The sequence below is a fragment of the Macaca mulatta genome, chromosome 19 (genome assembly GCF_049350105.2).
Source record: "Macaca mulatta isolate MMU2019108-1 chromosome 19, T2T-MMU8v2.0, whole genome shotgun sequence".
NCBI lineage: Eukaryota > Metazoa > Chordata > Mammalia > Primates > Cercopithecidae > Macaca > Macaca mulatta.
The window spans coordinates 11,423,449-11,438,078 of record NC_133424.1 but is presented as its reverse complement, the minus strand read 5'-3'; the positions used below and the strand labels follow the sequence as shown (position 1 = coordinate 11,438,078).

The 14,630-nt window shown below is 51.5% G+C and overlaps 1 pseudogene across 1 annotated transcript; it reads right to left on the bottom strand.

Annotated features, from left to right (window-relative positions):
- Positions 1–12,648: 12,648 nt before the first annotated feature.
- LOC106994634 (uncharacterized) lies at positions 12,649–14,087 on the bottom strand (annotated as a pseudogene). Its single transcript, XR_001441256.3, has one exon. The product of XR_001441256.3 is annotated as an uncharacterized LOC106994634 (transcript).
- Between the last annotated feature and the right edge of the window lie 543 nt (positions 14,088–14,630).

Here is a 14,630-nt window from a genome sequence, read left to right as displayed (position 1 = left end):
TGAACCCCTGGTCCTGGCTGGGCGCCCACTTAATTCCTACCCGCAACACGCTAAAGCGAAGAATCAAAATTGCGCTGGGAACGAATCTCATCCCTAGCACTTTCGAGCTACAATCAGAGAATCTCTTAGCCATAATTTTCTCTTGCATAAAATGTGGCGAATTACAGCATCTCGGCATAAAGACGTTTTAAGGATTGAATAAAGATGATGTATAGATCTTTACACAGTGCTTGGCCCAGGCTGCAGTGAGTTATTGGTGGCGCTTTTGTTGCATCTTGTTCATTGCTTTGTACCAAGAGATTAGTACAGGACCGGCCGGGCGCGGTGGCTCAAGCCTGCAATCCCAGCACTTTGGGAGGCCGAGACGGGTGGATCACGAGGTCAGGAGATCGAGACCATCCTGGCTAACACGGTGAAACCCCGTCTCTACTAAGAAATACAAAAAAAAAAAAACTAGCCGGGCGAGGTGGCGGGCGCCTGTAGTCCCAGCTACTTGGGAGGCTGAGGCCGGAGAATGGCGTGAACCCGGGAGGCGGAGCTTGCAGTGAGCTGAGATCCGGCCACTGCACTCCAGCCTGGGCTACAGAGTGAGACTCCGTCTCAAAAAAAAAAAAAAAAAAAAAAAAAGAGATTACTACAGGACCTAGCACATATTAAGGGTTCAGTTAGCATTAGTTTATTCAATAAAAGAAGGAGGCTGGGTGCAGTGGCTCACGCCTGTAATCCCATCAATTTGGGAGGCCAAGGCGGTAAATCAGTTGAGCCCAGAGGTTCGGGACCAGCCTGGGCAAAATAATGAGACTTCGTCTCTACCAACGAAACAAACAAAAAATTTAGCCCGGCACGCTGGCGCCCTCTGTAGTCTGAGCTACTTGGGAGGCTGAAGCAAAAAGATCACTTGAACCCAGGAGACAGATGAGGCCGTGAGCTGTGATCATGCCAGTGCACTACAGCCTGGGCGACACAGTGAGACCTCCTCTCAAAAAATATAAAAATTAAATAAGGAATCCCAGATTTATAGAAGAGGCTAAGGCTCAGAACCTGGCCACAATTATTCTTTCATTCATTCAGTGTATACCTATATATACATACCCGACTAGCGCCAGACTCTATGCAGCAAGGGGAGGAAGGGTCGCAGATTTATTGAGTGGTGGTTGTGTTCCATTTATAATAATAATAAATAAAGCCGGGCACAGTGGTTTTCTCCAATAATCCCAGCATTTTGGGAGGCTGAGGAGGGTGGGTCATTTAAGGCAAGGAGTTTGAGACCAGCCTGGGAAACATAAGAGACCCCTTCTCTACAAAAGTAACAAAATACTAGACCAGAGTAGTGATGTGAGCCTGTAGTCCCAGCTACTTGGGAGGCTGAGACAGGAAGATCACTTAGGCCTGGAAGGTTGAGGCTCATGAGGCTGCAGGGAGCTGTAATCTTGCCACTGCACTCCAGCTTGGGTGACAGAGTGAGACTTTGTCTCAAAAACAAAACAAAACAAAACATAATATATAACTATATAACCCCCGGCAGTCGCAGTGGCTCAAATCTGCATTACCAGCACTTTGAGAGGCCAAGGCAGGAAGTGCACTTAAGGCCAGGAGATTGAGACCAGCTTGAGTAATATAGCGAGACCCCGTCCGTACAAAAAATTTAAAAATTGGCTGGGTGCAGTGGCTCACGCCTGTAATCCCAGCACTTTGGTAGGCCAAAGCAGGCAGATCATAAGGTTAGGAGTTCAAGACCAGCCTGGCCAGCAGGGTGAAACTCTGTCTCTACTAAAAAAACAAAAATTGGCGCCGGGCGCGGTGGCTCACGCCTGTAATCCCAGCACTTTGGGAGGCCGAGGCGGGCGGATCACAAGGTCAGGAGATCGAGACCACGGTGAAACCCCGTCTCTACTAAAAATACAAAAAATTAGCCGGGCGCGGTTGTGGGCGCCTGTAGTCCCAGCTACTCGGGAGGCTGAGGCAGGAGAATGGCGTGAACCCGGGAGGCGGAGCTTGCAGTGAGCCGAGATCGCGCCACTGCACTCCAGCCTGGGCGACAGAGCGAGACTCCGTCTCAAAAAAAAAAAAAAAAAAAAAAAAACAAAAAAAAAAAACAAAAATTGGTTGGGTGTGATGGCGAGTGCCTGTAATCCCAGCTACTCGGGAGGCTGAGATAGGAGAATCACTTGAACCTGGGAGGCCGAGGTTGCAGTGAGTTGAGATTGCACCACTGCACTCCTGCCTAGGTGACAGAGCAAGATTCTGTCTTGAAAAAAAATAAAAATAAAAAATTAACCAGGTGTGGCTGGGTGCAGTGGCTCTCGCCTGTAATCCCAGCACTTTGGAAGGCCAAGGGGGGCAGATCATGAGGTCAGGAGATCAAGAGCATCCTGGCTAACACTGTGAAACCCTGTCTCTACTTAAAAATACAAAAAATTAGCCGGGCGTGGTGGTGGGAGCCTGTAGTCCCAGCTATTTGGGAGGCTGAGGCAGGAGAATGGCATGAACCCCGGAGGTGGAGCTTGCAGTGAGCGGAGATCGCGCCACTGCACTCCAGCCTGGGCGACAGAGTGAGACTCCGTCTAAAAAAAAAAAAAAAAAAATTAACCGGGTGTGGCTGGGTGCAGTAGCTCACACCTGTAATTCCAGCACTTTGGGGGGCCGAGGCGGGCGGATCACATGAGGTTGGGAGTTCAAGACCAGCCTGACCAACATGGAGAAACCCTGTCTCTAGTAAAAATACAAAATTAGCCGGGCATGGTGGCACATGCCTGTAATCCCAGCTACTCGGAAGGCTGAAGCAGGAGAATTGCTTGAACCCAGGAGGCAGAGGTTGCAGTGGGCCACTATCACGCCATTGCACTCCAGTCTGGGTAACAAGAGCAAAACTCCATCTAAAAAAAAAAAAAATTAAAAATATTAACAGGGTATGGGCCCGGCGCTCACTCCCAACACTTTGGGAGGCCAAGGTGGGTGGATCACTGGAGGTCAGGCGTTCAAGTCCAGCCTGGCCGATATAGTGAAACCTCCCCTTCACTAAAAAAATTAAAAAATTAGCCAGGCGCGGTGGCTCAAGCCTGTAATCCCAGCACTTTGGGAGGCCGAGACGGGCGGATCATGAGGTCAGGAAATCGAGCCCATCCTGGCTAACACGGTGAAACCCCGTCTCTACTAAAAATACAAAAATCTAGCCGGGCGAGGTGGCGGTGCCTGTAGTCCCAGCTACTTGGGAGGCTGAGGCCGGAGAATGGTGTAAACCCGGGAGGCGGAGCTTGCAGTGAGCTGAGATCCGGCCACTGCACTCCAGCCTGGGCGACAGAGCGAGACTCCGTCTCAAAAAAATAAATAAATAAATAAAAAATAAAAAAAATTAAAAAATTAGCCAGACATGGGGGTGCATGCCTGTAGTCCCAGCTACTCGAGAGGCTGAGACAGGCGAATCGCTTGAAGCCGGGACGCAGAGTTGAGTTGAGATCGCGCCACTGCACTCCAGCCTCAGGCAACAGAGCGAGACTTCATCTCAAAAATCAAAAACAAAAGCAAAAAAAAAACAAAAACATTAACATGGTGTGGTGGCATGCCCCTGTAGTCTCAGCTACTCGAGAAGCTGAGACAGGAGGATCACTTGAGCTGAAGAGTTGGAGGCTGCAGTGAGCTATGATCGGGCTACTGTACACCAGGCTGGGCAACAGAGTGAGACTCAAACCCTAAAAAAAGATAATAATAATATACAATATTATATATAGTAATTGTTATCATTACAACTGGATCTGATGTCTATCCTGGCCAGCAGAGAGCGCTATTGTCCCAGAAGACGTCCTTTCAATTGTCAAACTGGGTTACTCTGGCCAAGAGGGTGTCTCCAAGAGCCTCAATCCTCCTATCCTGTAAGAAAGGCTAAGGATGTCAGTTGCCCAGAGGGTGGGGCATCCTTAGTAAGGCCACACCTGGAAAACACCCCTGACCACCAGCAAGGCAACCTCAGGGCCTTTGCACCTGCTTTTGTCTACAACACTCATCCTTTCTTTTTTTTTTTTTTTTTTTTTTTTTTTGAGACAGAGTCTCACGCTGTTGCCCAGGCTGGAGTGCAGTGGCGCGATCTCGGCTCACTGCAAGTTCCGCCTCCCAGGTTCCCGCCATTCTCCTGCCTCAGCCTCCTGAGTAGCTGGGACTACAGGCGCCCGCCACCGCACCCGGCTAATTTTTTGTATTTTTAGTAGAGACGGGGTTTCACTGTGGTCTCGATCTCCTGACCTTGTGATCCGCCCGCCTCGGCCTCCCAAAGTGCTGGGATTACAGGCTTGAGCCACCGCGCCCGGCCAACACTCATCCTTTCTTTACTTTTTCTTTTTTTTTTTTTTTTTTTGAGACGGAGTCTCGCTCTGTCGCCCAGGCTGGAGTGCAGTGGCACGATCTCGGCTCACTGCAAGCTCCGCCTCCCGGGTTCACGCCATTCTCCTGCCTCAGCCTCCCGAGTAGCTGGGACTACAGGCGCCCGCCACCGCGCCCGGCTAATTTTTTGTATTTTTAGTAGAGACGGGGTTTCACCGTGGTCTCGATCTCCTGACCTTGTGATCCGCCCGCCTCGGCCTCCCAAAGTGCTGGGATTACAGGCGTGAGCCACCGCGCCCGGCTCTTTTTCTTTTTTTTGAGACAGAGTCTCACTCTGTTGCTCAGGATAGAGTGCAGTGGCACAGTCTCAGCTCACTGCAACCTCCACCTCCCGCATTCAAGTGATTCTCCTACCTCAGCCTCCCAAGCAGCTGGGATTACAGGTGCCCGCTGCCATGCCTGGCTAATTTTTTTTTTTTTTTTTTTTTTTGAGACAGAGTCTCGCTCTGCTGCCTAGGCTGGAGTGCAGTGGCACGATCTCAGCTCACTGAAAGCTCTGCCTCCCAGGTTCATGCCATTCTCCGGCCTCAGCCTCCCAAGTAGATGGGACTACAGGCGCCCGCCACCACGCCCTGCCAACTTTTTGTATTTTTAGTAGAGATGGGGTTTCACCGTGTTAGCCAGGACGGTCTTGATCGCCTGACCTCGTGATCCGCCCGCCTTGGCCTCCCAAAGTGCTGGGATTACAGGCGTGAGCCACTGCACCCAGCCTTTTTTTTTTTTTTTTTTTTTTTTTGAGATGGAGTTTTGCTCTTGTTGCCCAGGCTGGAGTGCAATAGCACGATCTTGGTTCACTACGACCTCTGCCTCCCAGGTTCAAGCGATTCTCCTTCCTCAGCCTCCTGAGTAGCTGGGATTACAGGCATGTGCCACCACACCCAGCTAATTTTTTTTGTATTTTTAGTAGAGACAGGGTGTCTCCATATTGGCCAGGCTGATCTTGAACTCCTGACCTCAGGTGATCCGCCTGCCTTGGCCTCCCAAAGTGCTGGGATTACAGGTGTGAGCCATCACGTCCGGCTATTTCTTGTTTTTAGTACAGATGAGGTTTCACCATGATGGCCAGGCTGGTCGTGAACTCCTGACCTCAACTGCTGGGATACAGGTGTGAGCCACCGTGCCCAGCTAATATTTTTATTTTTCAAAAACGTTTACCAGGCACAGTGACTCATGCCTGTAATCCCAGCACTTTGGGAGGCCAAGGTGGGTGGATCATATGACCCCAGGAGTTAGAAACCAGCCTGGGCAACATGGCAAAAAAAAAAAAAAAAAAAAAGTTAAAAAGTTACCCATAATTCCAGCTACTTAGGAGACTGAGGCAGGAAGATTGCAACAGCGCCTGGCCAATATGTGTTTAAATCTGCTTCTTGCCAAGCCTTCTATCTCATTCTGATGCCCACTCAAGTTTCAGAACCACTGTTTTTCACTCTTGGCTGCACATGGAATTACCTGTGGAGTTTTTTGTTTTTGTTTTTGTTTTTGTTTTTTTTTGAGACAGAGTTTCGCTCTTGTTGCCCAGGCTAGAGTGCAATAACGTGATCTTGCCTCACCGAAACCTCCGACTCCCAGGTTCAAGCGATTCTCCTGACTCAGCCTCCCTAGTAGCTGGGACTACAGACAAGGGCCACCACGCCTGGCTAATTTTGTATTTTTAGTAGAGACGGGGTTTCTCCATGTTGGTCAGGCTGGTCTCAAACTCCTGACCTCAGGTGATCCACCCGCCTTGGCCTCCCAAAGTGCTGGGATTACAGGCGTGAGCCACTGCACCTGGCCGATCATCTCTTTAAAAAAGAAAGAAAGAAAAAAATCTATGACTCAGTCATCAGTTTTCTTTTGTTTTTTGTTTCAAGCCTCAAGGAATTTCTGTGTGCAGCCAATGTTGCCGCTCTGTGGTTTAGGTTTCAAAAACTGCATTTCATTATCTTATCCAATGTGAGCCTCTTTCCTTTCTGGGTGAACTTCTCTTGGAGCTCTGACCTGCTTGCCATTCTTGGTTATCGGAAGCTTCCGGAATGTTGGAGGGAATCCTCTGCATTTTAGAATGCAATCACCATGATTGGATGAATGGCTGATTGGATTAAGGGTTGCCTGGATTTGCTGTTCTGAAGCTAGTATAACCCCTGCTTTTCTTGGCCACCTAACACCTGACCCCCATCATACTCCCCTGCATTGAGAGAATGTCATTTCTGTTAAGGCTAAGTCTGCCTTTCCATAGAAGTTATAATTGACAGTTACTTTCCCAGCCTGCCCTGCCGCCAGGCTGCACAAGCTCAGGTTCTGCCATTCACAATTTGGATCAAAAGCCAGTGGTAAGGAGAAACAGGCCCTTGGGCTAGAAAACACTAGGGACAGGGGTTGGAGGCAGCTACATCCATGCTACAGAGATTCATGAAAATAAGAACAGTTTATATCAAAACTGAAGCTACACTCAGGAAATTTATAGGTGGTTGCACATCTGGTGTCCAGCCACAGTAATCCTTGTGGCATCAACTACACTCTCTGTACTTAGTCATTGTGACAGAGGCTTCTTCACTGGGCTATGTCTGGGGTGGGCGTTGGGGTACCATCACTGGCTGTGTAGCCCCCAATACTGGTTCTCTGCCCTTCCTGGAGATCACGGTGCCCCTTGACATTCTTTTTTTTTTTTTTTTTTTTTTTTTTTTTTTTTTTGAGACGGAGTCTCGCACTGTGTCACCCAGGCTGGAGTGCAGTGGCGCGATCTCGGCTCACTGCAAGCTCCGCCTCCCGGGTTCACGCCATTCTCCTGCCTCAGCCTCCGAGTAGCTGGGACTACAGGCGCCCGCCACCACGCCCGGCTAGTTTTTTGTATTTGTAGTAGAGACGGGGTTTCACCATGTTAGCCAGGATGGTCTCGATCTCCTGAGACATTCTTTATTACACACTTTTCAAGCATAGACAAACGTACAGAGAATTGCATAGTTATCACCTTGTAACCAATGACCCGGCTTCAACAATTATCAACAAGAGGCTTAATCCACCCACTTAAAAAATATATATTCTAGTCCGGATGCAGTGGCTCACGCCTATAATTCCAGCACTTTGAGAGGCTGAGGCAGGTGGATTGCCTGAGCCCAAGAATTGGAGACCACCCTGGGCAACACGGCGAAAACCCCGTCTGTACTAAAAATAAAAAATTATACGGGCGCAGTGCTGCACACATGTAATCCCAGCTACTCGGGAGGCTGAGGCAGGAGGATAGCTTGAGCCCGGGAGGTGGAGGCTGCAGTGAACTATGATCGCACCACTGCACTCCAGCCTGGGCGACAGAGCAAGACCCTGTCTCGAAAACACTAAAAATAAAATTATATACATACATACATATATAGAGAGGTCAATGTGTTCAGTAGGACAGGATAGTCAGGGCTGGGCTCACTGAGAAGGTGGGATTTAAGGCCTGAAAGTAGGATGGAGGAGTCATGCCGAATCGGAGAGAGCATTCCCGGCCTTGGGAACAGTTAACAGCAAAGGCCTGGAGGTGGGAATGTGTCTGGATTGTCAGCTGTGCAGCACAGAGGTCAGTGGGGCTGGAGGCGAGCAGATGAGGGTGTGGAGGTGAGGGCACAAAATCGTGGGAAGCCTCGGGTTTTCCTCTGAGCTGGATGAGACAGTAGGGCTTTGTCAGTCAGCGTGGAAGGAAGTGGGTTCTAACTATCACCAAGAGATAAACTGGGGATAGGGCGCAGCGGAGGCTTAGTGGCCCCTGTTGGGAGAGCTGGGGGCGCCGTGAGCCTACAGCTAGAGGCGGTGCTTGGTGTGCGGCTTCAGCACGGTGGACAGCGCCATAGGCGTTGCCTGGAGACCAGGAAAGCGGCCGATCAGGGGGCGGAGCCTGCGTAAACGTCCTATGAGAAGCTGCGCGCTCCACGCAGTGGCACACTCTATGAGGGCGGGGCCGGCGAGTGCGGCCAATTAGAAGAGTTTGTTGCCGGGGGTGGTGGCGCTTGTCTGTAATCCCAGCTACTCAGGAGGCTGAGGCGGGGGAATTGTTTGAACCAGGCAGTCGGAGGTTGCACTGAGTGAGCGGAGATGGCGCCACTGCACTCCAGCCTGGGCGACAAAAGGAGACTCCGTCTCCAAAAAAAAAGGTTGCTGACAACCCCAGGACGAAGAGAATTTATACACAGGGCGGGGCCTGCGAAATCCCATCTGGAGTCGGAGCTTGTTAATTGCGCAAGGAAGGAAGGAAGGCGCGGTGGGCACCCGGAGCCTAGGGACCAGCGGAAAGTTTGGAAGCGGTGGTTTGCAGCTGTTGGGCCTGGGGCGGTTTCCACGCTCTTCACATGGAGGCTTGCGCAGCATCCCAGGTGCGTGACCGGGGATGTCAGATCCCCAACCTTGCCTTCTCTGGGATCGCCCGCGACTGCTCAGGGGAGCCCCCAAAAAGGGGACTATGTGGTTGGCCTTAGGGAGCGGGTGCTGAGGTCCTGGGTCCAGAATACGGACTTCTGAGCACTGACTGAGGAATACAGAACATTTGGGAGAAGGGAGTTAGGGGTTTTGCTGAATGAAATAAGGGTACTTGGAACTCTGAGTTTGGGTGGTCATTTCGGTAGCCTGGAGGATTTCTCCAGTTTATTCATCGGACGTGTGTGAACTGCCCTTCTGTGACATTGCCATCCACCTACTGCCCCGTTGGCAAGCAAGATGACCTTAGGCGCCAGATCTTTTGGGAAGACAAACGCACTGGCCCAAGAGTTGGGAGTTCATGGACTTCTTGGTTTCTCCGTGGAGAGAATGATCGTCTCCCTGAGAATGAGATGGGCCCCTTTTCTTTGACATACCGTTTTTAACCCTCGAGTCTGGGAGCGCTTCCCTTATCAAAACCAGTGTGGCCGGGCGCGGTGGCTCAAGCCTGTAATCCCAGCACTTTGGAAGGCCGAGACGGGCGAATCACGAGGTCAGGAGATCGAGACCATCCTGGTTAATACGGTGAAACCCCGTCTCTACTGAAAAGTACAAAAAACTAGCCGGGCGAGGTGGCGGGCGCCTGTAGTCCCAGCTACTTGGGAGGCTGAGGCAGGAGAATGGCGTGAACCCGGGAGGCGGAGCTTGCAGTGAGCTGAGATCTGGCCACTGCACTCCGGCCTGGGTGACAGAGCGAGACTCCGTCTCAAAAAATAAAAACAAAAAAAAACAAAACCAGTGTACTCGGCCGCAAAAATCACTGTAAACCTCAGCTCTGATGTTCCAGAACTCAAGCCTCTTGTGGTCTCCAGGCTCCCTATTCTCACCTCTCCCACACACCCACTCAGCTAACCAACCAAAACAACTGTACTGAGGCGCAGTGGCTCACAACTGTTAATTCTAACACTTTGTGAGGCCGAAGAGAGGAAGCTTTGAGGCAGGAATTGGACACCAACCTGAGACCCTGAATCTATGAAGAAAAACAAACATTAGCCAGGCAGTGTGGCCTGTAGTCCTACTCAGGAGGATGAGTGAGCCATGATGGCACCACTGCACACCAGACCAAGACCCTGTCTAAAAAATACTGTTTCAGCTGGGCGCGGTGGCTCACGCCTGTAATCCCAGCACTTGGGGAGGCTGAGGCAGGCGAATCACAAGGTCAGGAGTTTAAGACCAGCCTGGCCAACATGGTGAAACCCTGTCTCTACTAAAAATCCAAAAATTAGCCAAGTGTAGTAGCAGGTGCCTGTAATCTCAGTCAACTACTCGGGAGGCTGCGGCTGAATAGCTTGAACCTGGGATGCTGAGGTTGCAGTAAGCTGAGATCACTCCACTGCACTCCAGCCTGGGCAATAGAGCCAGACTCCGTCTCAAAAAAAAAAAAGTTTCGTTGGCCAGGCACAGTGTGGCTCACGCCTGTAATCCCAGCACTTTCGGAGGCCAAGGCGGGTGGATCACGAGGTCAGGAGTTTGAGACCAGCCTGGCCACATGCTGAAACCCCGTCTCTACTAAAAATACAAAAAATTAGCCAGACACGGGGTGGTGCACGCCTGTAATCCCAGCTACTGGGGAGGTCGACCCAGGACAATCACTTGAACCCAGGAAGCGGGGGTTGCAGTGAACTGCGATCATGCCACTGCACTCCAGCCTGTGCGACAGGGCAAGACTGTCTCAAAAAAAAACACAAAAAACAAAAAACAAAAAAACCGAGGCTGGGCGCGGTGGCTCAAGCCTGTAATCCCAGCACTTTGGGAGGCCGAGACGGGCGGATCACGAGGTCAGGAGATCGAGACCATCCTGGCTAACACGGTGAAACCCCATCTCTACTAAAAAAAATACAAAAAACTAGCTGGGCGTGGTGGCGGGCGCCTGTAGTCCCAGCTACTGGGGAGGCTGAGGCGGGAGAATGGCGTAAACCCGGGAGGCGGAGCTTGCAGTGAGCCGAGATTGCGCCAGCACTCCAGCCTGGGCAACAGAGCGAGACGCTGTCTCAAAAAAAAAAAAACAGCTGGGCGCGGTGGCTCAAGCCTGTAATCCCAGCACTTTAGGAGGCCGAGACGGGCGGATCACAAGGTCAGGAGATCGAGACCATCCTGGCTAACATGGTGAAACCCCGTCTCTACTAAAAATACAAAAAAACTAGCCGGGCGAGGTGGTGGGCGCCTGTAGTCCCAGCTACTCGGGAGGCTGAGACAGGAGAATGGCGTGAACCCGGGAGGCGGAGCTTGCAGTGAGCTGAGATCCGGCCACTGCACTCCAGCCTGGGTGACAGAGTGAGACTCCGTCTCAAAAAAAAAAAAAAAAAAAAAAAAAAAAACGAAAAACAAAAATTAGCTGAGCATGATGGCACACACCTGTAGTTACTGCTTCTCGGGCAGCTGAGGCAGAATTGCTTGAACCTGGGAAGCTGAGGTTGCAGTGAGCCGAGATCGCTCCACTGCACTACAGCCTGGCGACAGAGCAAGACTGTCTTAAAAAACAAAGCCTGGCGACAGAGCAAGACTCTATCTTAAAAAATAAATAGCCGGGTGTGGTGGCTCACACCTGTCATCCCAGAACTTTGGGAGGCCGAGGCAGGTGGATCACCTGAGGCCAGGAGTTCGAGACCAGCCTGCCTAACATGGAGAAAACTTGTCTCTACTAAAAATACACTATTAGCCAGGCGTGGTGGCACATGCCTGTAATCCCAGCTACTCAGGAGGCTGAGGCAGGAGAATCGCTTGAACCCGGGAGACGGAGGTTGTGGTTAGCTAAGATCGTGCCATTGCACTCCAGCCTGGCCAACAAAATAAATAAATAATATTCTTGGGAAGCCTGAAAGGGCCTGAGGTCTTCCCAGGTCAGAATCCACCCATGGCTCCCCACTGCCCTTAGAAAGCACTCCTGTGCCTGGCCCTCCACTTGGGGGCCCTCAAGATCCCACTGACCTCCAGTCTCATTTCCCAGCATTCCTTCATTTTGCATCCAAAATGCTCTACCCATCTGACTTCAGCTTCTTCAAGCCCATCCTCATACCCCAGCTGAATTTTTGCTCAAGCTATTCCCTCTGCCTAGCCTCCCCTTCACTTCCTAACACTCCTGGGTCCAACTCACCCATCCTTTCTCACCTGAGGGGATACCCTTGACAAGGCGCTCCCTGTCCCACTGTGACACAGCCCTCTTTGTGCCTGTAAGAGCCATGTGGGTTGAGAGCAGGTTCCCAGCAACCAGCACCAGACTTGACATGTAATCACCACCCAATAATAAACAGGACAGCAGGGCACAGTGGCACTGTCATCCCAGCCACTATAGGGAAGCTGAGTTGCTTAAGGTCCAGGAGTTTGAGACTAGGCTGGGCGACCCACCTCTATAAGAAAAGTAGTCAGGTATGGAAGAACAGCCCTGTAGTCCCAGCTACTCCAGAGGCTGTGACAGGAGGATCGCTTGAGCTCTCAGGAGTTCAAGACTGCAGTGAGCTATGATGATGCCACTGCACTTCAGCCTGGATGACAGAGCAATATCCTCTTTTTATTTTTTTGAGATGGAGACTTGCTCTGTTGCCCAGGCTGGAGTCCAGTGGCATGATCTTGGCTCACTGCAAGCTCCGTCTCCTGGGTTCACACCATTCTCCAGCCTCAGCCTCCTGAGTAGCTGGAACTACAGGCGCCCATCACCATGCCCAGCTAATTTTTTTTTTGAATTTTTTGTATTTTTAGTAGAGACATGGTTTCACCATGTTAGCCAGGATGGTCCTGATCTCCTGACCTCGTGATCTGCCCGCCTCGGCCTCCCAAAGTGCTGGGATTACAGGTCTATCCTGTCTCTCTTAAAAAAAATGAACGAACGCATGTTGAGTGAATGAAACAATGAACACATGAAGTCTCCATTTATTCTGGGATGGGTTAGAGTGAGCCTCTGAGCCTGCCATCAGGCTGGCTGAGTTGTTGCCCAACATTGTATCCAGCGGTCTCAGGCCCGTGCAGTGCACAGCCAGCATGGGGCTCACAGCTGCAGCTGGAATCCAGAAGCTGCCACCTCTGCTGCAAAGGCCAGGCCTAGGGGTCCGGGTACATGCAGTGAGTCCTTGGGGCAGGGTCAGCCCTACTGACTACACAAGCAAAGTTTGTGGTGACACAAGGGGTGTATGTTTCCCTGCCAGTACAGAGGGCAACAAACAGGTGGGTGGCAACCCTCAGGGCTGACAGCATCCCTGCCCAGAGTGACAACCAGGGCCTACTGGCTCTACTAAATCCAGGGTGGCGGAAATCCTGGATGTGCCCCTTGTTATGGCTCAGAGGCCTCCTTTCATCATAGTTCATCAAGCCCCAATACTTCCTCCCTGGAATCAGTACCAATCCCCCGGCCCTCCCTCCAACTTCATCCCAGTCAACCACACATGTCCAATCGTGTAGTCTGTTGCCCTTCTTTCCCTCCTGGTGCATCCTGAGCCCTCTGGGATGGTGTGTGCCCAGTTCCCGCTCACGGACCTCCACGGCCCATCCACCAAGCACCCCATCCTATCAACTCATGTAGGACACCGTCCACCCAAAGCGTCGAGGTGTCTCATCACAAGCCAACTGTTGCCTAGCTCTTACAGGGCCCATTTGTAGGCCCTCCTGCAGGTCAGCTTCCTGGGTTTGGAAGGCAACTGGCCCAGAAGGCCACTGTCAGTGCTCAAGGTGATAGCCACATCTTCCTGAACCCAGCGTCCTGTTGTAGCTGGGATACTGTCACAGGCAAGCGGCATGACGGCATAATCAGCACCGGTGAGGCCCCTGAGCGGACTGAGGGCTCCAAGGATGCTGTGCTCAGAGCTGTTCTCTCCAAGACACGTGCCTGCTATGCGGCAGATCTGCAGCAGGGCAGGCGGATGGAATCCGTCCCTCGTGGTGGGTCTGCATTCAGAAACAACCCTGGTAGCGATCACTGAGCTGGAAACTGCAAGTAGAGTCCTGTGTTGAGAATGCAGGCGCCTGCCCGGAGTTTGGAGGTATTTGGCAGGTGGGGCCAGGAGGCATCCCTTCCATGGGTGTTACAGGCTGGTATTCTCTCCTCAAATACAAGGTCTGCTGATCTCACAGGAGTCTCTTCTTGTCCCAACCCCTTAATATGTCCAAGAGAGGAGACAGGACATGAACACATCCCATCAAAATTGGGGGTAGGACTCATCCATCCTCATCCCTCCACTGTGTGCACTGCTAGGATCTCAAGGTACTTCAGGTCCTCTTCTCCCACCCTTTCCTGGGAGGGGCCACTTGGTATCTGGGACCTCCTCTGCTCTAACACAAAGGAGAATTCCTCAACAGTTTTCTAGCACACAACTTGTTCTTTCACCTCTCCAAGAAAGCAAATCTTCATCCTTTGAAAGCACGCTTGATATTCTACATTAGCTGAATGATTCTGAGTCAAAAATGGTCCTCACTTTTCCCAGTGGCCATGGTTACCCAAGCACAGGAGGCCAAGGCCTGGGGCTCAGGTCAGCAAAGCAGGATCTCTGTAGATGTGTGGTCCCAGGCTTGGCAAGTACAGTTCTTCCCGGATGGCCGACAGGGATCCTGGGGAAAGGCAATCCCAGCAATGCTCTGAAACCAGAGCTCCTCCTCCCTCTCCAGGCAAGGTGGAGCTAGAAGGGCTGCTCTAGCATGGGGTCTCCACCTCCACACACCTGATATTTCCATAGGGCAGGTCCCCGCTGTGGGCCACTCTTCTGGGAAGCATAGTATGCTTGACAGCATCCTTGGCCTGTATCCACTAGATCCCAGAGCACCTGCTAGCTGTGACAACATCCTCCAAACATTGCAAAATTTCCCCTGGGAGGCGAGATTGCCTCAGATGGGAGAATCACGCTCTA